This window comes from Nicotiana tabacum, chromosome 14 (genome assembly GCF_000715075.1).
Source record: "Nicotiana tabacum cultivar K326 chromosome 14, ASM71507v2, whole genome shotgun sequence".
Taxonomy (NCBI): domain Eukaryota; kingdom Viridiplantae; phylum Streptophyta; class Magnoliopsida; order Solanales; family Solanaceae; genus Nicotiana; species Nicotiana tabacum.
This window is the reverse complement of record NC_134093.1, coordinates 35,984,640-36,012,179: the sequence shown is the minus strand read 5'-3', so window position 1 is coordinate 36,012,179 and position 27,540 is coordinate 35,984,640. Positions and strand designations below refer to the sequence as shown.

Genomic DNA, 27,540 nt, shown 5'->3' with positions numbered 1-27,540 from the left:
ATGGAGTAAGTGGGATAAAACAAGTAGGAACAGGAAGGAAATTTAAACTCATATTAAGCGAAATAAACAGAGAAACTTCGAACATTCCACAGTCTGGTATGGACTTAATTAGTACAATATGTAGTTACAATTGCCAAAAGTTCCAAAAATGTGAAAGTCTCCACAACAGTAACATAATTTATTCAACCAGATCAACGTTAATCACTTTGTAACACTCTCAATACATGAAAGTAACAAAAATTATCAAAACTACAAAGCTTTTACAAAACCTTATGAAGAAGCTAGGATCCTCCTTGCTGCAGCGATGCGATCGTTGCGAACTCCTGAATCGGACTCGTCGTGAAACCAGCCCACCGAATTCTGCGCTGCTTGAACAATTTGTGAAAATCCTACACCAAAAAATCAATGTAACAATATATCAAAACTCAATTTTACAATAACTGTCAACGCTTATTTATTTATGCTTAACAAAAAAGCGTCAAACATAACACTTTAATAGAAAAAAAAATAAAAATTGAGACGAGACCTGCGGAGACGGTTTGTTTATTGTGGCGAATGTCGTGAACGGTGGCGGAGATTTTCCAGTAGAGAGGGCGGCCAACGTAGTACAATAATAACAGTACCAAAATCCCTATCACTATTCTGAATGTGATCTTCCCTCTGCTCGTCGCCATTTTCTGGTTTTTTTTTGTGTGCGCGCGAGTGAGAGAGAGAGAGAGATAGCTGCTTTTGATATCAAAATTGCAGTCGTGGCGAAGCATAAAGCGTTGACAGAAGACTGAGTAACCACCTGCAGGACGTCGTCGTTTGATTTGCTTTATTTTTTTCCTTTTCTGTTTATTCTAAATCTAGGGAAAATTCATTGCCCCACAGTTAGTTCAATACTTAAAATATTTAAATCTATTAAGAAATGAAAGCAAAATAGAATAACGGAGACAAGATATATAAAAGTTATCTTATTCAAGTGTATTTCTTGTGTGTTCTTCCCTGGGCAAAGAATGTCCTATTTATAGTATACAAGATACACCCAAAACTCACTAGATACATCCTAGGAATTAATAGATACATCTATCCAAGTAGTACATTATATATGATGTATAGATGGATTAAATGAACATCCATATACATCAATTTATTTATAACACTCCTCCTTGGATGTTCTTTTGAAAGATAATGTGTCTCGTTAAAACCTTACTAGGAAATACCTAGTGGGAAAAAGCCTAGTGAAGGAAAAAGAATACACACATCTTGTAATACGCATTGAGTGATGCCTCATTAAAAATCTTACCAGGAAAATCCAATCGGGACAAAACCTTAGTTAAGGGAAAAAGAGTACAACGCGTATTGTACTCCCCCTGATGAAAACTTTATTTGATATCTCGGAGATAATGCATTCCAATCTTATGTCTCAGTTCTCAAATATTGATGTTGGTAATGCCTTAGTGAACAAATCTGCCATATTATCACTTGAACGGATTTGTTGAACATCTATCTCACCATTTTGTTGAAGATCATGTGTGAAAAAGAACTTTGGTGAAATATGCTTTGTTCTGTCTCCTTTGATATATCCTCCTTTTAGTTGAGCTATGCAAGCAACATTATCTTCATACAATATTGTTGGAATCTTCGTCTTTAAAGAAAGACCACACAGTTGTTAAATGTGTTGAGTCACTGATCTCAACCATACACATTCTCGACTAGCTTCATGAATAACTATTATCTTTGCATGATTGGAATATGTAGCAGCTAAAGTTTGTTTCGTTGAATGCCATGAATACCTCTACAAGTAAATAGATAGCCTGTTTGAGATCGAACTTTATGTGGGTCAGACAAATAATATGTATTTGCATAACCAATTATTTATGAATCAGATTCATAAGAATAAAATAATCCCATATCAATAGTCCCTTGGAGGTATTTAATAATATGCTTAACACCATTCCAACGTCTTGCTGTTGGAAATAAACTAAATCTTGCTAATAAATTTACTACAAAAGTTATATCTGGTCGAGTATTATTTGCAAGATATGTTACTGCCCCAATTGCACTAAGATAGGGAGTTTCATCACCAAGGTTGGAATAGATCTTTATTTATATTGAGTGATCTTACAACTATCGGTGTACTCAATGGATGTGCTTTATCTTTCCAAGATCTTTCATTTCAAACTCTTTCTTCAAATAGTCCACCGCTTTTGGAAGTTCCTCAGGAGCTCCAATGATATTTTGATCATCAACATACACATCGATTATAATAAATTCAGATCCAGACCTTTTTATAAAGACACAAGGACAAACTGGATCATTCTTATACCCTTCTTTTAGCAAGTACTCACTCAAGTAATTATACCACATTCGCCCTAATTGTTTCAATCCATATAAGGATTTTTGAAGATTTATTGAACAAGTTTCCCGTAAACCTTTATAAGCTTCAGGCACTTTAAACCCTTCAGGAATTTTCATATAAATTTCGTTGTCTAATGTGCCATACAAATAGGCTGTGACAACATCCATCAAACGCTTATCAAGTTTTTTATGGACTGCCGGATTTATAATATACTTGAAGGTGATTGCATCTACCACAGGAGAATATGTCTGCATATAATCAATGTCAGGCCTTTGCGAAAATCCTTGTGCCGCAAGTCGTGCTTTATATCTAACGACTTCATTTTTATCATTTCGTTTTTGTCACGACCCAAAATCCAACTAGTCGTGATGACACCTAACCCAACCCGCTAGGTAAGCCAATTATCAACTATCCAATTCCAATAACAATTATTAAAGCAATTTAAGTAAAGAAAAATCTTAATCTTATATATTCCCCAAGAACTGGTAGTACAAATCATGAACTTCTAAGAATAGAGTATACAAAGATGGTAAGAAGTAAATACATTATCTGTTTGAAAAGTACATAAACAGAGTTTTATGAATCTAAGGCTACCATGAACAAGAGGCAGCTACAACCGGAACATAGGTACATCTTCAGATCCAGCTCCCAACGAACACAGCAACATCAACAGCCAACATCTGCACGCAAGGTGCAAAAGTGTAGTATGAGTACAACCGACCTCATGTACTCAATAAGTAACAAACCTAACCTTAGGTTGAAAGTAGTGACGAGCTGGAACAAAGGTCGGGTCCCAACTTCAATAACCAACAATAGTTCATAACAACATAAAACAAGTAATATGAGAAGTAACTCAACAATCAAATACTCAACAAAAACATGATTTCTGAAAATAGTTCTACCTTTCAAGTACATCAATGAAAACCCAAATCGTTTACCGAAGTTGCCAAAAATCTGAATAAGTTTGAAAACAATAATTTTTCCAAAATTCTTTCAATAATAAATAAGTTGATTCATTTTCTTTCCAGATAACCAGTGTAAAACAAATGCATCACTATGCCCATCTGTCAACATGTGTGAGAAATCATGAATGATGTGATACCGTACAGCATGAGAAAAATACATCTCTATGCCTATATGTCATGTGTGCATGTCAATGCAATGTATCTCAGAGATGAACTCATGTACTCACACTCTCAGAGTACTCAATCTCACTTTCTCACACATTTCACTCATCATGCCCAATCACTCGGTACTGTATATGTCCAATCTGGCCCGGGGAATATCTATCTCGGAATATACACGTCAACTGATCATTAGTCACTCAATACCGAGTAGGGCCAATCCAGCCCGTGGAGAAGATCCATCTCCAGGTACATAATGCTTCGGACAAGATCCATGTCCAGGGAAGATCCATCCCTCAATATAATCAACCGCACTCACTGGGGGTGTGCAGACTCCGGAGGGGCTCCTACAACCCAAGCGCTATAATCTGCACGGATAACTCACGTGCTGTACAGATAACTCACGTGCCATAATATCAATATTTGGATCCGCACGGACAACTCACGTGCTATAGTATCAATATCCTCACAAATAGGCCCCCGGCCTCACTCAGTCATCAATCTCTCTAGTCTCACTCACGGGCTCATAATGTCATGAAACTAGCCTGACAACAATGATATAATGTATCAATAAATAACAATTGAGATTGAGATTTGATATGAATGCATGAATATGACTGAGTATGAAATATCAATATAATCAGTGAAATGATAGTAAGAAATGATCACTATGGGTCCTAGCAGTATCGTCATAAATCCTAAACATGATATCTAGCATGATTGACAGCTCAATTACTTTATCACATGGCAAAAATACGGACATCAACAAAGTAGGACCATTATACAGTGCCATGGAAATAACAGAGTCCCAATTCACATGGTGCATGCCCACACGCCCACACGCCCTTCACCTAACATGTGCGTCACCTCAATACCAAACACATAACACGTATAATCAGGGTTCATACCCTCAGCTCCAAGATTAGAAGAGTTACTTATCTCAAACAAGACGAATCCAATGCCGAGCAAGCTAAACAATGCTCCAGAAATTCCATTCTACGCGTATCAACTCCTGAATGGCTCGAACCTAGCCACAATAAATTTGATTCAGTCCACACAATTTATAGGGATTAATTCTATACCAAAATTCTAATATTTTTCACAATATCTGAAATTACACTCCAAAAATCGCTCGTGGGGCCCACATCTCGGAATCCGACGAAACTTACAAAATCCGATAACCCATCCAATTACAAGTTCAACCATACTAATTTCACTCAATTCCTTCTCCAAATCGATGTTCAAAACTCGAAAATTCATATTATGAACTTTAGGCCAACACCCCCAATTTCCTCTTTAAATTCATCAACCAATTTCTAAAATGAAGATAGATTCATGAAATATAATCACAAGGGAGTTAAGAACACTTACCCCAAGTCGTGTGGAAAAGTTCCTCTCCAAAATCTCCCAAACCGAGCTCCAAAATCCGAAAATGGTGAAAAATCATGAACCCTCGAACTTAAAGGGTTCTATCCAGCCCTTTCGCAGATGCGGACAAAAGGTCTCACCTGCGACCCTCGCTTCTGCGGAAACAACTCGCTTCTGCGAGAATAGCTTGGCCAACCTAGATCGCTTCTGCAATGCATAGGACCGCATCTGTGGTTGCGCTTTTGTGCAAAAATCGCCGCACCTGCGAAGACCCCAGGCCATCCTCAGTCCCACATCTGCGCCAACCCCTCCGCACCTGCAGCATCGCACCTGTGGCCAAGACCCTCGCAGGTGCGATCACATCAGAGGCAGCAGTTCCAGCATTTTCTTTAAGTTCGAATTTGATCCGTTAACCATCCGAAACTCACCCGAGGCCCCCAGAACCTCTACCAAATAAACCAACAAGTCCTAAAACATACCACAGACCTACTCGAGGCCTCAAATCACATCAAATAAAATCAAAACGATGAATTACACCTCAAATCAAAAATCTATGAACTTTGAACTTTCAAATTCTATATCTTGTGCCGAAACACATCAAATCAATCCGAAATGACTTCAAATTTTGCACACAAGTCACATTTCACATTACAGACCTATTTCAAATTTCCAAAATCGGATTCCGACCCCGATATCAAAAAGTCAACCCCCCGGTCAAATATCCCAAAAATTTAACTTTCGCCATTTCAAGTCTAATTCCACTACGTACCTCCAAATAATTTTTCGGACACGCTCCCAAGTCCAAAATTACCATACAGAGCTATTGGAATCATCAGAATTCAAACCCGAGGTCGTTTACACATAAGTCAATATCCGGTCGACTTTTCCAACTTAAGTTTTCCATTATGAGACTAGGTGTCTCAATTCATTCCGAAATCCTTCCGGTCTCGAACTAACTAATCTGATAGGTCATAATACAGCTATAAAGCACAAATAGAGCAGTAAATGGGGGAATGGGGCCGTAATACTCAAAACGATCGATTGAGTCGTTAAATTTTCCCCCACTTAAATATATGTTCGTCCTCGAACGTGACAAGAGTTGTTCCCAAGTCATCAAATTACTATTCCATCTTACCACGTATGTACCCGGGGGTGAACCCACGTCACCCTATTCTATATAGGCCTGACATCACAACACAACAAAAATCATTAACTTAATCTTGGCCGAAAAACTTTGGAATTCAATTCCTAACATTTAGAATTTCTTTTCAAGACACGAATCTTATATCTACACACTGAATGAGTCCGAACAAGCTGTATCAAACCATAACCATGACCCCGGACATATTCACATAATATACTACACATCTCGCATGCTCGCAGCACCATTCCTGATCACAGTAACTACTCCAACTAACCCGGTACTAGTATTAAACCCCATATCAAGCCAAACTTCATTCCAAAACCTTCCTACACTGTTGATAATAAAAGAAACACGTAGAAATCCTATGACCCCTTATCAGATCAATAAGTCATGGAGCTCTCTCACCCCAACCAGAACCATAATCACTTTCTAAGCCGACTTTCAATATTATCCTCCCGAATATACCGTAATCAAACCTGATAGTACCTATTCTAGGTCCAATGACCTTATATTATTAAACACAACTATCCCATAGACACGCCACACCAATATAACTTAGAGCCACAAATCGTACCACCCGTGTACCAATATGCAACAATTCCAAATGTACTCACCTCGCTCGAATTTCGCTATAAGGCCCCCAATAGGACCGCACTATGTGTGCATATAACCAATGTATCACAACTCCTCGTAGCATAGAAGAGTAACTCACAGATCATTCAGAACACGAATAAGTCCAACGCCAACCGAATGACATATCCCTCAACAATAGCAGTATGGAGCCAACCAATCCGACTCGGTGTAGAATACACATCCTAATTGGGCCTACCACTGGACCCCCAAATCCACTATGGTTACCCACAACTAGATAAATAACCCTCCGAAAATCCATAATGACTGAGTCATAATACATACTATCATCAGGCTAGCTCCGGCCATGACTTCACAGTCCGCAACTATGAAACAATCTGCTCCTGTAAACTCTCAATCTCCAAATCCATAGAACACACGAATCACCATTTCTGATTCCATCTCCACAACCAGAATATCTAACACATCTCTCATACACGATCTTCCCACGAGGAATACTTCACCCATTCCTTCGTGCCACATAGCAATAATTTGAATATCAGCAGTCTAACAACCAGGACATTGTCGCAATACTTATGAAATATCCATGATTCAAAACATAGTGCGCCTTCTGAAACGTACACTCTACTCACGTAATACCAATTAGTTATAGTATTCATCTAAATATCAAAAACCGTCCATGCCCTCTAAGAATTTATGACCTCCCTTTCAAAACTAAACCGGGACCTGGCACACGCAAACCTTAATCTCACACAACACACCACATCTATCATGCCTTCATATGAAAAATACGGGAACCCCATAATCATTCGGAGTCACAAGTAAAATATATATCTGATCAGCCAGAAGCCTTCCATTTGATCCCATCAGGTAGAAAATCACAATACTCAACATGCTCCTCAGGCCGGTAGGAAAATACCCATCTCAAACCATGGTAGAAATCCTCGAGAATGACTTGGAATCCATTTGCACATAATCAAGCCATCAGATTTAAATCTGTCTAACTCAACCAAGCCACGCAGGTCGCCAAACCCAAGAGTATTGCCACAAAGCACCTGTAGAAAATCCCCCACATCATAAGCACCCAAAGAACCGATCATATCCATTACCATACTGATCCAACCTACTACCAAGCTGTCCTATTTCTCCGAGTCCCTTCCAAATTTGTCTTCAGATTGATACTTCTCCTTGCTAAAATGCCACGATCTTTAACCACAACTCACCCCACAAACCTTAGCATAGAACCACGACGCCCTACGGTCCATAAGCAATTGTATTCTTCCTAAGCACCTTCATAAATACCACAACTGTAACACTCACTCTGAAAATACCTTATGTGAATTTAAAATTGTTCTTATTACCTTCCTTATACAAAATATAGAATACATAGTCATACGGAATTTTCGCAAGTCCAGGCACCATCAAATGCAAGTCTCAGATTTTTATCCATACACAAGTTTGGAGCAATTCTCAATTGCTATATATAAACGTCGAACCTATTGGAACTTTCTCGAGAGTCTCCACCTTTGTTCGAATCCAAATTACACCGCTCGAATAGGCCAAAAGACACGTGCCCCATTAGTATAATAACGCTCAAAGAAGTAACTCTACTTTAATACCACCTATCAAATTCATACTCCGTGCGCACTACATCATTCACAAATAACATCTCACCCATCCCACAACTTTCATATACTCATAAAGCGCAATATAACCCGTATCCAGAAATTTTCTTATTCGAGTCATTCTCGATCTCCACCTCTGTAAGTCATAACTAACCCACAAGTATGCCTCAACCCAAAACTAAACCTTTACATATAACTATGAAATTGAATTGTCACTAGCAGGCTCCCTCACTTGGCTCAAAGCCATAGATTTAAACACTCGATAACTCACAATACCCATACTCTATTACTGCCTTAATACCGCAATCAGTTCAACGAAAATTCTTCTCAAGCTCATACCACGCCAACCATGAAAATACCTCAATCGTCCGCTAAGTTTGCATCCATTCCCTTAACACTCAAGTCAACTTTCTCAACCAGATTCAAATTTGAGTCTCAACACATACGCCCCGCTGGCAGAAAAGAAACTCTCTATTCACATCATAAGGAATACACCTACGTAGATTACTCCGCAAGAGATAACCCACCTGCTTAGTCTCAAATTGGCATCTTGTTATACCCTTTCGCAACCATGATTACTATGAAATTACTTAATCTTTCTGAGTCCAAACTCATTAACTAGACACAAGAATTTAATTTTCCCCAAAATTTAATAACGTGAAAGATCTTTCAAAACATTCACACTTGAGACTGTACGTCACATCAAAACAAAAATCAAGCACCCAATGGCCTTCTTTTACACTTCAAGGAAACACTTCTCATCATATTTAAATCGTCTTAACACATCCTGCAGTTACATCATACTCATCACAAAGCCATTCCACCGCTCATCGAGCCACAAATTTCCACTTGTTGGGACGTTACCAAACATATGAGTCAAAATGTACAAGTTAAAACTGAAGCTACCGAGCTTAAGCTACGGTCCAACCATGGCCTCAAGTCCTCCAGACTGGCACATTACCAAAACACAGAATACACATCTCAAACTTCGTTCATAGAATCAAAAGGCGGCGATGCACAGCTGATACTGAGCGCTCATGTGTACATACGAGTGCGTGGAAGGAATTCAAAGAGTTATGTCTCAAGCTGAATCAATTTCGCACGATAAGGGGGAAAGATGGGAAGTATATATCTTAAATGCCCTGTAGCCTCTCGAAGATAGGTATGGACATCATCAAACTGATCCGCAAGACTGTACTAGACACTTGCTCATGACTTGCAGAACCTATGAACCTAGAGCTCTGATACCACCTTGTCACGACCCAAAATCCAACTAGTCGTGATGGCACCTAACCCAACCCGCTAGGTAAGCCAATTATAAACTATCCAATTCTAATAACAATTATTAAAGCAATTTAAGTAAAGAAAAATCTTAATCTTATATATTCCCCAAGAGCTGGTAGTACAAATCATGAGCTTCTAAGAATAGAGTATACAAAGTTGGTATGAAGTAAATACATCATCTATTTGAAAAGTACATAAACAGAGTTTTATGAATCTAAGGCTACCATGAACAAGAGGCAGCTACAACCGGAACACAGGTACATCTTCAGATCTAGCTCCCAACGAACACAGCAACATCAACAGCCAACATCTGCACATAAGGTGCAGAAGATTAGTATGAGTACAACCGGCCCCATGTACTCAATAAGTAACAAACCTAACCTTAGGTTAAAAGTAGTGACGAGCTTGTACCAAGGTCGGGTTCCAACTTCAATAACCAACAATAGTTCATAACAACATAAAACAAGTAATACGAGAAGTAACTCAACAATCAAATACTCAACAAAAACATGATTTCTGAAAATAGTTCTGCCTTTCAAGTACATCAATGAAAACCCAAATCGTTTACCGGAGTTGCCAAAAATATAAATAAGTTTGAAAACAATAATTTTCCCAAAGTCCTTTCAATAATAAATAAGTTATTTTATTTTCTTTCCAGATAACCAGTGTAAATCTAATGCATCACTATGCCCATCTGTTAACATGTGTGAGAAATCATGAATGATGTGATACCGTACAACATGAGGAAAATACGTCTCTATGCCTATATGTCATGTGTGCATGTCAATGCAATGTATCTCAGAGATGAACTCATGTACTCACACTCTCAGAGTACTCAAACCCACTTTCTCACACATTCCACTCATCATGCCCAATCACTCGGTACTGTATATGTCCAATCCGGCCCGGGGAAGATCTATCCCGAAATATACACGTCAACTGATCATTAGTCACTCAATACCGAGTAGGGCCAATCCAGCGTGTGGAGAAGATGCATCTCCAGGTATATAATGCTTCGGACAAGATCCATGTCCAGGGAAGATCCATCCCTCAATAATATCAATCGCGCTCATTGGGGATCTGCAGACTCCGGAGGGGCTCCTACAGCCCAAGAGCTATAATCCGTACGGACAACTCACGTGCTGCACGGACAACTCACGTACTGTACGGATAACTCACGTGCTATAATATCAATATCTGGATACGCATGGACAACTCACGTGATGCACGGACAACTCACGTGCTATAATATCAATATCCTCATAAACAGGCCCCCAGCCTCACTCAGTCATCAATCTCTCTAGTCTCACTCACGGGCTCACAATGTCATGAAACTAGCCCCACAAAAATGATATGATGAATCAATAAATAACAGCTGAGACTGAGATATGATATGAATGCATGAATATGACTGAGTACAAAATATCAATATAATCAGTGAAATGACAGCAAGAAACGACCACTATGGGTCCTAGCAGTATCGTCATAAAGCCTAAATATGATATCTAGCATGATTGATAGCTCAATTACTTTATCACACGGTGAAAACACGGACATCAACAAAGTAGGATCACTATACAGTGCCATGGAAATAACAGAGTCCCAATTCACATGGTGCACGCCCACACGCCCGTCACCTAGCATGTGCGTCACCTCAATACCAAATACATAACACGTATAATCAGGGTTCATACCCTCAGCTCCAAGATTAGAAGAGTTACTTATCTCGAACAAGACGAATCCAATGCCGAGCAAGCTAAACAATGCTCCAGAAATCCCATTCTGTGCGTATCAACTCCTGAATGGCTCGAATCTAGCCACAATAAATTTGATTCAGTCCACACAATTTATAGGGATTAATTCCATATCAAAATGCTAATATTTTCCACAAAATCCAAAATTACACTCCAAAAATTACCTGTGGGGCCCACATCTCGAAATCTGACGAAAACTCACAAAATCCGACAATCCATCCAATTACAAGTTCAACCATACTAATTTCACTCAATTCCACCTCCAAATCGATATTCAAAACTCAAAAAAATCATATTATGAAGTTTAGGCCAACACCCCCAATTTCTTCTTTAAATTCATCAACCAATTGCTAAAATGAAGATAAATTCATGGAATATAATCACAAGGGAGTTAAGAACACTTACCCCAAGTCGTGTGGAAAAGTTCCTCTCCAAAATCGCCCAAACCGAGCTTCAAAATCCGAAAATGGTAAAAAATCACGAACCCTCGAATTTAAAGGGTTCTGTCCAGCCCTTTCGCAGATGCGGACAAGAGGTCGCACCTGCGACCCTCGCTTCTACAGAAACAACTCGCTTCTGCGAGAATAGCTTGGCAAACCCAGATCGCTTCTGTGATGCATAGGACCGCATCTGCGGTCACGCTTTTGCACAAAAATTGTCGCACCTGCGAAGACCCCTAGGCCAGCCCCAGTCCCGCATCTACGCCGACCCCGTCGCACCTACGGCCAAGACCCTTGCAGGTGCGATCACATTAGAGGTAGCAGTTCTAACATTTTTCTTAAGTCCGAATTTGATTCGTTAACCATCCGAAACTCACCCGAGGCCCCCGGGACCTCTACCAAATACACCAACAAGTCCTAAAACATACTACGGATCTACTCGAGGCCTCAAATCACATCAAACAACATCAAAACAATGAATCGAACCTCAAATCAAAAATCTATGAACTTTGAACTTTCAAATTCTATATCTTGTGCCGAAACACATCAAATTAATCCAAAATGACTTCAAATTTTGCACACAAGTCATATTTAACATTACGGACCTATTTTAAATTTCCAGAATCAGATTCTGACCCCGATATTAAAAAGTCAACCCTCCGGTCAAACTTTCCAAAAATTCAACTTTCGCCATTTCAAGCCTAATTCCACTACGGACCTCCAAATAATTTTCTGGACACGCTCCTACGCCCAAATCACCATACGGAGCTATTGGAATCATCAGAATTCAAATCCGAGGTCGTTTACACATAAGTCAATATCTGGTCGAATTTTCCAACTTAAGTTTTCCATTATGAGACTAAGTGTCTCAATTCATTCCAAAATCCTTCCGGTCTCAAACTAACTAATCCGATAGGTCATAATAGAGCTATAAAGCATAAATAGAGCAGTAAATGGGGGAATGGGGCTGTAATACTCAAAATGACCGGTCGAGTCGTTATAGTTTTAGCACAAAAACCCATTTGTATCCCACTGGCTTTATTCCTTCAAGTGTTCGAATTATACGTCTGAATACTTCACATTTTTCAATTGAAGTTAATTCTGCCTGGATAGATTCTTTTCATTTTGGCTAATCATTTCTCTATCTACATTCATCGATAGATCTTGATTCAAGATCCCCACCCTATTGCATTATTTCAACAATAACATTATAAGCAAAAACATTATCGACAATGATATTATTTCGATTCCACCTTTTTTCCGTAGACACATAACTTATTGAGATCTCTTCATTCTTATTATTTTTAGATACTTGGACCTCCTCTAAAGTCTTATCATTTATTATGTCACATGGCTCTTTTTGAGTAATTTCCCTCCATATTATGATTTCCTAGATCATTTGCTCCTTTTTTCTTTTGGGTATTTTATCTTTGGAACCGATTGGTCTACAACGTTTCAAGGGTGTCTTAAACTCATTTGCATTTATAGATTGTCCAGCCATGACATCAATTCGAATAGGAGCATTAGCAGCTAGAATATGTGACTTAGTCACCCTTGGTAAGTCAGTGAATGCATCTGGCAGTTGATTTGTAATATTTTATAAATAAATTATCTTTTGAACCTCGTATTCACATTAATTTGTTCGAGGATCTAAATGATATAGTGATAATGCATTCTAATTTATCTCTTTTTTCAATTGCGTATTTTCTCCCCCTAATGTTGGGTATACTTATTCATCAAAATGGCAATCAGCAAATCTTGTCATAAATCAATCTCCAGCCATAGTGTCACCCCCCAAACCTGGGGAGGCGAGACCGATACCATATATATTATTGGATCAGATTGCACACCGCAATAATTTTGGATCGGGTTGTACGCCGCAATAAATTTTGGATCGGGTTTTATGCCGCATCAATATTGGATCGAGTTACACACCGCAACAATATTAGATCGGGCTACGCGCCGCAGCAATATAACGTTTGGGCTGAAGGAACCCCTCCGGAGTTTGTACACCTCCAGTGAACGCAGGTACCTATTAAGAGTGTGTATTGAGGGCTGAGAGCCGAGAGTATAAGCTGTTGAGATGAGTTGAGTGAATGCTGCCTTGAGAGGCTGTAATTAATTTTATTTATTGTTGCACTTAGTTGTTATCTGTTGTTATTGTGAAATTTCTGGAAGATTCATATCTGTTTTACTTGAGCTCGAACTAATTTGACTTATACCACCGAATTTGAAAGCATGCTCACTCTTTACTGAAAAAGTTTGAAATAATCTGTATTTTTATAGTTTGTCACTGCTTCTCAGTTCCTTATTTAATTCTGTTACTTGCTGAGTTGGTTGTACTCATGCTACACCCTGCACTTCATGTGCAGATCCAGGTGTGTATGGTTCTGGCGGTCGCTGAGTTCGTGCGCTGGCTGATTATCGAAGACTTATGAGGTAGCTGCCGACGTCCGCAGTCCTTGTTTCTCCTTTCTTATTATCTTTTCTCTCTTGTATTGGTATTTGGCACAGACTGTAGTAGACTGTATTTCTAGATTGGTTATTAGATGCTCATGACTTAGTGACACTCCCATGTCGGGCTATCATTCCGCACTTGTATTTTGGGTTTTTACCCCGTTATTATGTAAACCTTCCGTTAGTTTAATTGCTTTAGTTTACTTCTATTAGATATTGAAAGCATATTGAGAATGTCGGTTTGCCTAATTTCACGATAGGCGCTATCACGACTGGTTGGATATTTAGGTCGTGACAATATGCCTTATCCTTTTCTTGGAGAAAAAGTCTTGGACATCTATAAATTGAGGATCTCTGCTTCTCACAACAACAACAATAACAACAATAATATTCACAATGTAGTCATTAAGAGAATCACATTTAGGGGGAGATTTATGTTTTAGTATTTTCTTTTATATTAGTATTAGTTTTTTATCTCCTCTCTTATAAATGTAGGTCAATTGACCATACCGCTTTATATAGTCGTTTTTGATATATTTCTTTTATGCCTGATTTATTGTCATCAAAGTGCTCTTTGTTAGCTTTCGCATGATTCCTTGTTATTTTAATTCGAACAAGTAGTAGTAACAGAACAAGGTTGAAGACTGGTTCAAGGCGGGTTTAGAATCTAGTTGCAATCAATTTTACGGTGAAGAAGATTCTTGACAGAAGTGCTACTCAATGTTGGAGATGAAATTTCAACCATATTCAACACTATTGCTGATGCATCTTTAAAAATAAAACTAAAAATACTGTGAAATCATTTTTAACTCATAACTATTTTAACCAATTTTTAACTCATGCTTGCTTTTAACGCATGAGCTATTTTTAAACCAATTCCTATTTTCAACCATTTTTAACCCATAATATTTCTAAATATTGCAAGCAATAGTTGACGTTGAATATTATGTGAAGAATGTAGATCAAGTTTATTTTGCCAGAAATTAAAATTCAGGCGAAAGGGAGAATTGTTAGCATTTTGCCTTGAATTTCTAATATATTAGGACTCTCTTTCTTGAATAAAGGGAAAGACTCCAAAGGAATAATCTGCTTCATATGCCTTATCCTTTTCTTGGAGGAAAAGTCTTTGAGCATCTATAAATTGAGGGTCTTTGCTTCTCATAGAAGACTACCTTTTTTGTGTTGTGCTTCGCTAGGTCGAGGTAAGTAAGGTATACGAAGGAAAGCCTATTTGACAATGAAAGTGACCAAAGGTATTCGTTTTTCAAAAAACTTTAGCTTGTACACAAATACAGCAAGCCACAACAATAACAATAATATCCACAAGGTAGTCATTAAGAGAATCATGTTTAAGGGGAGATTTATATTTTAGTATTTTCTTTTTTATTAGTTTTGATCTCATATATATAAATGTAAGTTAATTGACCAAACCACTTTAAATGATAGTCTCTTTTTGATATATTTCTTTTATGCCTAATTTGTCGTCATCAAAGTACTCTTTGTTAGCTTCCGCATTATTATTTTGATCCCCACAGTAGGCCCCTGTGACAGTTTGGGCTAAGTGTATCACCATTTCGTATAATAAGGTTTCACAGAGAAAATAACTTGAGAAATTTTTGTTGCAGGCAGTAACTATTAGCACAAATGCATGGACTGATGCAGGGCATGCTGTAAATCAAGTGTTTGACATTCTTTACATGATGGAGCGTAAAGATAGTGATGTTGGTGTGGGAGGTGACGGTGGAATACTTCCTGATAGTACCATTCTGCTAAATGTTGGTGGATATCTGCCTATGATTGATCAGGTGAAGAAGCGTTTTCTGTTCTCGACTTCTTTCTGCAAGTTAAAAAGAATATATAGTGATGTAAAACAATCTGTTTAATACTGTATCTCCAAATTATTTACCTTTTTTTTGGAATGTGCTTCTAACATCTCACTGTTTTATGCAGGGAAATGGTACAAGTGGATATTGTAGATATAGACAAGCTATCTGTGGGTCTCGGAGGACGTCTGGACATTGACTCAAACTATGGGTTTCGGCGGAGCTTCCTTCCACAGGTACTATTTTGTATTGTTGCTTGAACGCAAATAAAATCATGTTTTGTGGAAGACTGCAGGATAACTTGTAATGCTGTCTTTTTTATATCTATCAAACTGCTGATCTTATGGAACTTGTAAACAGGGCAAGAGAATGTATTCACCTCTTCGACAGCCAACAGCTCAGCAAGTAATGATTGAAACAGTTTCAGCTGGCCCCACAATAGTCTTTCTTATCGGATCGTGTTAGGATCGGGAACCTGGGTAGTGAGGAATTTAGCCAAACAACGTTATAATGACAATAACAAAGACAATGCAAGTTGATAATAACGGCAATTAAAGTAGATAAAGAAGACAAAAATTTAACGTGGTTCGGTCCAGGTGACCTACGTCCACAAGCGGAGAGGAGCAATTTCACTATACCAATAAGAGTACAAAAGAGAGCACAAAATTAGAGTAAATACTCTAATTAATATTAAATACCCTAAGAGAATAACCTCACAAGATCACTCCAAAGAAAGGGTTCACACAATTGCTTCTCAACACTCAACTCTCATACAAAACACTCTTAATAAAGGATGAAAGGAAGAAATAAGAAATGAACACCCAAGTCTTGTTGGTGTGATTAAAATGAATTAATGTCCTTTCCTTTTATAGGCAAAAAAGTCTTGGCCTCTTAGTTGTAAAAGAAAAGATACAACTTGTGCAAATAATATCCACCACACAATGCAATATTTTTGGGTCCAAAAGAATATTGCCAACAAAGTCTACACTTTGCAAATATGCTTATGCTTATGTGAGATGGACTCCATTAGCCAAAATATTGGTCATAATACAAATCTCCACCTTGGCTTAATTTTGGCTGATATAGTAAACTTGTTCCACCCTCTCCACAAAAGCCCCAATGGGTATATGTTAAAATTTAATGCCATCAAAATCAGACAAGTTGTCTGATATCGAAACTCTAGTAGTGTAATGACCCGGCCGGTCATTTTGACTATTGCAACCCCGTTTTTTCCATTTACTGCTCAAATTATGAATTACAGTTGTTATTTGGCTTGCCGGGGTTATTGGTTTGGGTTTGGTGAGGTTTTGAAATGATTTAGAGCGCTTAGTTCCAAGGTTTAGAATTTAAGTTGAAAAGGTTGACTGGATGTTAACTTATGGGTTGAACAATGCAACGATGTGTAAAGGAAAATTTTGTCGGAAAAAGGTCATTTCTGCGACCACTATGCGGTCGCAGAATTACTTTGCAGACCGCATAATGGTCGCAAAGTGGATCAGGAGAGGAGCAAGATTTGAGAAAAATCTGCGGTGCACTATGCGACCGCAGACCTGTTTTGCGGTGCATTATGCGATCGCAGAACAAGTATGCGGGCCGCATAATGACCGCAGACCGGGTCAGTAACGTCCAACTTTGGAGGCCAAATTATGCGGCAGATATGCGGACCGCATACCTGTTATGCGATCGCATAAATGCGTCCGAGCTTCCATTCTTTCTAATTTTTGACCCGACCCAACTTCGATTTATAACCCTTGAAGCTCATCTTTTACCCAAAATTTGATATTTTAGAGAGAGGTGAGAGCATTTTAGAGAGAGAAAGTGAAGACTTAGTCATTTATCCATCAATTCTTATTCAAGGGTTGAAGATTTCACAAGGATCTTGCTAGGGCTTCAAATGGGTAAGGATTGGGTTGAAAATGGGTAAGGATTGGGTTGAAAATGGTAGAAATCTTCATAGGTTTTAATGGAAGATTTGAGAGTCGAGTTGATGTCGGATTTTGGTAAAATTTAAATGGTTGGACTCGTGGTTGGAGGAGCATTCATATTCTATAACTTTTGTCGGGTTCCGAGACGTGGTCCCTACTAGCGATTTTTGAGTTAATTTAGGATTTTATTGGAAAAATTAGTATTTTCTTATGGAATTAATTACAATAATTTATATTGACTGAATCGAATTAATTGTGGCTAGATATGAGGCTTTCGGAGACCAATTCTCGTGGCAAGGGCATAGCGAAATAAATAATTACACGGGTTGAGGTAAGTAACAATTATAAATCTGGTCCTGAGGGTATGAAACTCCGGATTTTGGTATCATGTGATTATTTTGGAGGTGGGGCACATGCTAGGTGACGGGCGTGTGGGCGTGCACCGAGGGGATTGTGACTTGGTCCATCTCGGAAAACTGTAAAGTTGAATAATTTATTGTTAGCTATATGATCTCTATGTGTTGAAGAAATTTGACTATAAATCCTGTTATAAATCATGTTTAGGCTATGTTATAGTACCGTTGAGACCCGTAGAGGTCGCGTACTTGTTGAATTATTTGCTAATTATTGTCTTGTACTCAGTCATAATTTTTCTTGCCTATTATACCTCAGTCTTTCTGGATATTTGTTGATATACTATGTTATCTTTGTTTGGGCTGATCTTTGTGATTTTTGAGAGCGCGAGAAACTTGAGAGGTTAAGGACTAAGTAAGGCCGAGGGCCTGTCGGTGAGGTAAGGATATTATGGCATGTGAGTTGTCCGTGCAGGATATTATAGCATGTGATTTGTCCGTGCAGCACGTAAGTTGTCTATGCAGATTATAGCGCTTGGGCTGTAGGAGCCCCTCCGGAGTCTGTACACACCCCCAGTGAGCGCGGGTATCCATTGAGTGTGAGTGTTGAGGGCTGAGAGCCGAGTGGTTGAGCTGTTGTGATAAGTTGAGTAAATGTTGCCTGAGAGGTTGTACTTGCTTTGCATTTGTTGTTGCACTTGGTTGCTATCTGTCATTGTTGTAAAATCTCTGAAAGAATTTATATCCGAATTACTTGAAATTGAACTGTATAAAATTAATTTGACTTAAACTGCCGGATTTGAAAGCATGTATATTCTTTGCTGGAACTACTGAAAGTGAACTATGACTGTGTAGCTCATCATTATCTTCAGTTCCTTAGTTATTATTGTTACTTGCTGAGCTGGTTGTACTCATTCTATACCCTGCACTTCGTGTGCAGATCCAGGTGTTCCTGAACATAGCGGGTATTGATTATTTTGCGCATTTGATTTTTGGAAAATTTTGAGGTAGCTGCCGTGTTCCGCAGACCCTGTCTCTCTATCTCTATCTCCTTGTTTACTGTATTTGGTCTCAAACTATTATAGATCATATTTTCCAGACTTGTACTCATATTAGATGCTCATGTACTCAGTGACACCAGGTTTTAGGAGTGTTGTATCGAAAATTGCTAGATTTTTGGTATTGTATTAAACGTTACGTTTTTTTTAAAATTTAAAGGAAATCGTGGGTTATTGATGTTGTCGCCTTGCCTAGTACTGAGATGGGCGCCATCACGACAGGTTAGAATTTTGGGTCATGACAAGTAGGGCCTATAACCGTGGATCCCAATATATTATACAACGAACCAGATCTGTGTGCTTTCATGATCACAAGAGCACCATGAGAAGCTTTCAGAACTCCACCTTCACCAGCGTACTTGCACCCAAGAGATTCTAGAGTGCCCAAAGAGATGAGATTTTTCTTTAAGTCAGGAACATGTCTAACATCAGTGAGAATTCTCACCACACCATCGTGCATTTTGATTCGGACGGTACCTTTTCCAAAAACTTTACAGGCAGCATTGTTGTCCATCAAGATAACTCCACCTCCAATAGATTCATATGTGATAAATAAATCCTAATTGGGACGCATATGATAAGAACAACCCGAATCTATAATTCACTCATTGTTAGAGTTGAAACTATTATTAGTTGCTAAAAAATTAGTTCCCTCAATATCATCAGCAGCTACACTTGCTTCGGCAGTGTCAGTATTTTTGTGCTCATTTTTCCTTTCCTTATGCTTTTTTTAATTTTTCGGCTTATAGCATTCGGAGATAATGTAACTTTTCTTATGATAATAGCCACACTTTAAATTATTGTATCTGAATTTTGAGTCGGATTTTTCCCTAACAAATAAGCCAACTTCCGCTTGAGTTCCACTAACTTCCCTAGTAATATCACTATCTATTTGTTCTTTTGATTTTAAGATGGATTTAATATCCTTATAAGAGATATTATCATTTGCATAAAGCATAGTATCTCTTATATGCTTTAAAGATGGGGATAGAGAATAAAGCAGTAACACGGCTTGATCCTCATCTTTAATTTCAGTATTTATATTACTCAAATCCATAAGAATGGAATCAAATGTGTCAAGATGAGAGAGAATAGAGGTACTTTCACCCATACAAATTGTATAAAGCTATGTGTCAAGATGAGAGAGAATAGAGGTACCTTCAGCCATACGAATTGTATAAAGCTTCTGCTTCAGGTAAAGTCTATTTTCCATCGTCCTCTTCATATATAAGGTTTTCAATTTTTCCCACATGCCTTTGGCTGTGGTTTCTATAGAAACTTTACGTAAAACTACATTTGAGAGATTTAAAATGATATTTGCTTTTATTTTTTTGTCTATGACGGCAAACTCCTCATCCGTCATTTTATCCGATTTTTTCTCCTTTTCTTGCAACGCCAAGTCTAAGCCATCCAGAATTAGGATAGTTTCTATCTTTAATTTCCACATTCCGAAGTTTGCACTTCGATCAAATTTCTCAACATAAGACTTTGCTAGAGTCATATTGGCTACTGAAACAAACTCGGTTAGATCCGGATCTGATACCAATTTATTAGGATCGGGAACTTGGTTAGTGCGAAATTTAGCAAAACAACATTATAATGACAATAATAAAGACAATGCAAGTTGATAATAACGACAATTAAAGTAGATAAAGAAGAGACAAATTTAACGTGGTTTGGTCAAGGTGACCTACGTTCACAAGCAGAGAGGAACAATTTTACTATACCAATAAGAGTACAAAATTAGAGTAAATACTCTAATTAATCCCAAATACCCTAAGAGAATAACCTCACAAGATCACTCCAAATAAAGGGTTCATACAAGTGCTTCCCAACACTCAAACGATCGTACAAAATACTCTTAATAAAGGAGGAAAGGAAGAAACAAGAAATGAAGACTCAAGGTTTGTTGGTGTGATTAAAATGAACTAATGTCCTTTCTTTTTATAGGCAAAAAAGTTTTGGCCTCTCAGTTGTAAAAGAAAAGATACAACTTGTGGAAATGATATCCACCACACAATTCAATATTTTTGGATCCCAAAGAATATTGTCAACAAAGTCTACGTTTTACAAATATGCCTATGCTTATGTGAGATGGACTCCATTAGCCAAAATATTATCGCATACTAATTTTGCTTTGTTTCTTTTAAGTAATCCGCATTTAAAGAAAAATATTGAGCACATTTATTTTATGGGGGGTGGAATAAGGTCAAAGAATCCTACAGGTTGCTGTCCAGACAATGCCACTTCCTCTTGCCAACCTCAACAATGTGGTAACCATGGCAATCTGTTTACAGATTACACCAACAATCCTTATGCAGAATTCAACATATTTATGGATCCTTTTGCTGCATATCAGGTATTAAATGTATCCATATGCGTTTAGTTTTGCACTTCTTTATTTTGATATTTGTGGCCATATCTCTTGCTAATCTTAGTAACCAGGAGCTGTCACCATTATGTTATCTTGCAGGTTATTCATTCGGGTGTTCCAGTTACTATTGTCCCATTGGATGCCACAAACACCATTCTTGTAAATCAAAACTTTTTCGAGACCTTTGAGAAGAATCATCATACCTATGAAGCACAATACTGTTTCAAGTCGCTGAAAATGGTTCATGATACATGGTTTAATGACCAATTCTATAAGGTAATGATCCAGGAATATAGAACTCAAAACTCTTTGTGGTACTAAAGACATTAGTTTGATTACTGAGGAGAACGTTCTATGCGCAGAGTTTTTTTATGTGGGACTCATTTATGTCCGGTATAGCTGCTTCAATCATGGGTAAACGACATAACCACCAAGGAGAAAATGAATTTGCTGAAATGGAGTATATCAATGTTACTGTGGTTACTCCAAATAAGCCATATGGCATATCTGATGGGTCAAATCCATTGTTTGATGGTAGTAAAACTCCAAGGTTCAACTTAGAAAGAAATGGAGTTCACAGAGGCCATGTTCAGACTAGACTTCGTGATCCTTTTTGCACAGTAAAGAATGGGAGGGGCAGGTGCCAGGTGATTGATTGTCTCTATCTTAAAATGATTTCCTTTTCTCATCTTAGTAACAAATGGAAAAATTTCGTCCTTCTAGTCCTTCAGTGATATAATATGTCATTGTAAATTACGTCAAATATCTTTCTTCTCTTACCAAGATGTACGATATTTTATGCTTTGTATTGACTAGCATGAGATATGAGATAATGGTGTTTCTTCTTTTCCTTTATGTTCTTGCATCAATGTTCTTTTCTTACACCTTACTGTATTTCACACTTGTTCTAAGTCGATGCTAAGTATCAGGATGGTTATACAAAAGAAGTTGTTGGACCTAGAGGAGTGCCTGTTCTTGTTGCTGTAAGAGCAAAACCTAATCGAAATGCTAGCAGTGTTTTAGACAGAGTTCTGTGTCAGCTTTCTGGATGTAAGTTTTAAAACTAATTTCTCCGTCTGAATTGGTTGTACATCCCTCTTTCTGAATCAGACAGAGTTGAAGTTTGCTTGTGATATTTTGCATTACAGTTTTAACAAAGTAATCGGGTGATAGAAACCAATGCTATATTCCTTGTGGTTGCAGGTCTTAAACCAAGCAGAACATGCTGGAAGATTCAATTTTACAACACAATTTCCTTATTACAGAGAAGTATTTTACAAACCGGATTTTAGGGGAAAGAATTTTGTGTTTGATATGGATATGAGCGCTGGAGACTTTCTAGCTCTCTTTTATCTACTCAAATTACCTGTAGAAGATATCAATCTCAAAGTAAATGGCTTCCATAAGTCCTGTTCCATCCGTTTATGCTTGTCTTCTATAGTCAATGAGATCCTCAACCAAAAATATTATAAGAATTTAGTTCTTGATCAGACATCAGTTGTAGTTACAGTAAGTTTCTTCAATCAGTAAGTGTCACTTTATATGTAATTTTTTTTCCAAAACTACATTCCCTCAATTCTATTCAGCCCTGGGATAAAACTGATGAATTGTTAGCAACCTATTGCAGAAACAGAGTGGAACCTAATGTGAGTTTAATATTATCATAACATTATGAAGTAATGCCTTGCGATGTGCAATATCTTCTTTCGCTCAGGCTATACTAGTGAGTCAGACAGGATGGGCAAATGCTGCAACAATTGATTCTGTGTATGATTTGCTTCATATGATGGGCCGTGATGACATTCCTGTGGGCCTTGGAGATGGATTCGCAATGAACCAGTCTGATCCTGTTTTCTCTACTCTCAATCTGCCTATAGTAAATCCATGTAGAAAAATGTAAATTTTGCCAAGCATTGGCATTTCATGTTATTCATCTTAGCAACCTCCACATGTTCATTTGTGCACTGTACAAATTTGCTGATATACCAGCTTGATCTAAATAATTTCAGATACATAGCAAAAAATTATGGCCCATTGACTAATATAGCAAAGATCGTTTTGGAAGGCAAGAATACAAGCAAGGCTATACAGGCAAGTGGTTCCTCTATTATTGTGGTCATTTAGGAAAGAATTCAGACAATATTCTTCAGTTAGGATCTAATCGTAGTATACACATTCTGAGCCGATTTTGAGAATTTTGGAGCGGACACTTCTCTAGGGCCTCAGGTAAGTTTAGTCCTCCCATAAGTAAAACTTGCTCTGTCAGTCAACTCTCTCAATTTTCATTATGAACATATTAAGTTACCCTTTAGCTTAGTTCATTTGTGGTTGATCTCTACGTAAATCCTTGTCATATCAATAACCGTGTTTTGCTTTATGGTTTGAGAACTTGAGATATCCATCAAAGACATTTTGATTAATGCGAAAGGTATTATCTTCGGAATTTTGATGCAAGATATATTAATTGTCGGGGGACACATCAATCAAGATAACACAAAGAAGGGAAATGTCATCAATGTTCCTTCTAATAAATTTGTGGAACTGAATATGTTTCTTGACCCTTTGGCTGCAAAGACAGTTTTGAGTTCTGAACATAATATCATTCTCATTCCACTTGGCATACAACGGAAAGTCAGTGCATTCCATCAAATTCTTGAAAAACTCTACACGATAAGGACACCTGAAGCATTATTTGCGAGGCGCTTGATGTCAAGGTTATATCGCCTGCAAAAATTACATCTCAATTTATCCTCTGCTGTTTTTTCCCATTGTAGTTTCCCTATCACCTGGTTTTTTGTTACATATATTCCAGCAATTTGCTTGGGTATATTCATATCAGAGGTATATCGTTGTAATAATTGTTTGCGCCGTTGCAGTTTACCATATTCTGATTCTTGATGTTTTTCTTCTTATAATAGTCATAATGTTTCAGGATATGTTTGTTGGTGAGATCCTTGGAGCAGTAGTAGCTGGAGATCTCTCTGCACTAAATTCAACCTTTGAAGTGAAGAAATTAAAAGTCAATGCTACAGGAGTTGAATCTGAAGATGGTAAAATTATTATTGACAAAGAGCACGGAAAACCAGTAAAAGTATTGGAGAATGTGGATCCATCTGGAGTATACTTTATGCGGAAAAGGGTCAAAAATGCCCTTGAACTATTTGAAATAGCTCAAAAATGTACTTCGTTTATTTTTTGTACCAAAAATATATTTGACGTCTATATTTTGGACCACAAATGCCCTTAAACCGTTAGTCTTGCCATTGAAGGTGACATGACAGTCCAACTGGGTTAGATATGTTTACATGGCCATCCACCTAAGCAATTCAGCATGACAAAATTATTTTTTCGGAAAAATTATTTTTTCGGATTGTTTTTAAAAATATAAAATCAACACTTAATCCGAAAAAAGTAAAAATATTTCTAGAAAAATTATTTTGCCGAAAAAATATTTTTTCCGGAATTTTTTTACTTTTTTCGGAATAAGTGTTGATTTTGTATTTTAATAAAAATTTCCGAAATAAATTTTTTTTTGGAATTTTTTTACTTTTTTTGGAATAATTGTTGATTTTGTATTTTAGTAAAAATTTCTTAAATAAATAATTTTTCCCAATTTTTTTTTACTTTTTTCAGAATAAGTGTTGATTAAAAATTTCTGAAATAAATAATTTTTCCGGAATTTGTTTACTTTTTTCGGAATAAGTGTTGGTTTTGTATTTTAATAAAAATTCCCGAAATAAATAATTTTTCCGGAAATTTTTTACTTTTTTCGGAATAAGTATTGATTTTGTATTTTTTAAAAATTCAGGAAAAATAATTTTTCCGAAAAGATAATTTTGCCATATTGGATTGTTTAGGTAGATGGCCATAAAGCAAATCTAACTCAGTTGGACTGTCATGTCACCTTCAATGGCAAGACTAACGATTTAAGAGCATTTGAGGTCCAAAATATAGATGGTATGGATATTTTTGGTACCAAAAACAAACGGAGAGCATTTTTGAGCTATTTCAAATAGTTCAAGGGCATTTTTGGCCCTTTTTCTGTACCTTATGTGAAAGGGGTTTACCCGAACCTCTACATATAAGGCAAAATATGTTTTGTCCTCTCTCTCTCTCTCTCTCTCTCTCTCTCTCTCTCTCTCTCTCTCTCTCTATATATATATATATATATATATATATTGAATCCCCTTAACATAGCCCAGAAGCATAGTTTAGTGGTCAAGAGGGTTTAAAACCTTTGTAAGGTCATTGGTTCAATAATATAGTTTGTTTTAATTTTTTAACTTTTCTTTTTTGAGCCCCCTTATCGAAAATTTTGCCTCCGCTATTGCCTATGTTGGTGGAAGGTAAGAAGTGCTTGTTGGAATAGTCAAAGTGCATGTAAGCTAACGCGGACATATGTTGATCGAATTTCTGTACAACTTCTACAAATTACTATTTTCACCCGACAACAACTTCTTGACATGTATGCGACTGTAAAAGGAAGAAGGCTACAATTTCTTAAAGACAAGACAGAAACTTCTAGACATGAAGTATTTACAATAATAGTTGACATTGCCCATATTCACATGTAAATTATATGTTGTTGAAATATACATAAAAAATTGCCAAGTTGAATACTTGGTATGACAATCCACGTAACTAAATTTAGTTGTTCAAACGATATCTAATATAATCATCTTATATTTAACAATTAAGTCGATCGAATAGTCTTACCATTCATCAATTTCAACTTATATGTAACTCATCGTACCCATGTTCTACTATTATTTGTATCATTTTAAAATGTTTGTATTGATTAGCCTAGCATACATATATAACGTACGTGCCCAAAAAATTAGTCTACAGAAAATCATGAATTTAATTTCTGCATTCCTGTGTCTCTTTATCATTTCAGGTCCTTTCAAAGTCTCATGTTAGTTCATCCTAAATTCCTAATAAAGCAGTTGAAAGATTTAAAAGTTCCAGAGAAATTTTATTTAAGTGCACATTAAAAGATTTATGAATGGTTCATTGTATCTTAAGAGTAGGACTTACTTTGCTATTCACACCTGGGTGGCTACGGAAATCTACTCGGAAATTATTCGAAAAGGTTAGAGATGATAACACTAAGAACACTTAATAACAAATAAGATGCAATAATCAACAATAAAAGAAGAGATGAGATTTTGAATGTGAGGCACGCTAATAAAGATAGCTCTGGTGGTAATAAATCAAGCAATATTGTTCGACATTTTCCATATTTTTCTTTATCCTTTAATTTCCTTAAGATTCCTATAAGGAATGCATGATTAGGATCAGATGGGTAATTGTTGGAGCCATCAGAATGGGCTTGCCCCTTAGGGCAGTCCAACCCAACTCGCTACTTGGATAGAGTTGGATTAGGATTTTTGAGCCCATTTAAAATTGAAGCGTATAAGATCGGCCCAAGTTAGCTCGTTGACCCTTGCGACTTGACTGAGGCTAGGTCTAGGTCGGTCTGTGGGCCAAAAATTGCTTATATTCAAATTTAAATATTTCATATTTTAAAAAAGTAAAAACAAAAAAAACTATTAAATAATCCCAATTCCTCAACCCTAAATTGCTCATTTACCCATTCATATCAACAAGAATTTAGATTTTTGATATACATGTAGCATGACAAGATTTTTCTTTTGCTTAATTAACAATGAACTAGGAAAGTTTTAAGTGGCCAATAATATCTTTTTTTGGATTACTTTAGTATATTACTTATAATTAAACTGCTCTTCAGTATAGAAAAAAGTTAATTTTAATACCCAAATAAATTAACAATACTAGCAAATTTCATGAATTTTAAAAATTTTATGTACTATAATGATGAAATCAACAAATTATGTTAAACCTAAATTAAAAAA

At 37.1% G+C, this 27,540-nt stretch overlaps 1 pseudogene; it reads left to right on the top strand.

The window, feature by feature from the left end:
• Window positions 1-26,584, top strand: LOC107766910 (nucleoside hydrolase 3-like; annotated as a pseudogene).
• The last annotated feature ends 956 nt before the right edge of the window (window positions 26,585-27,540 follow it).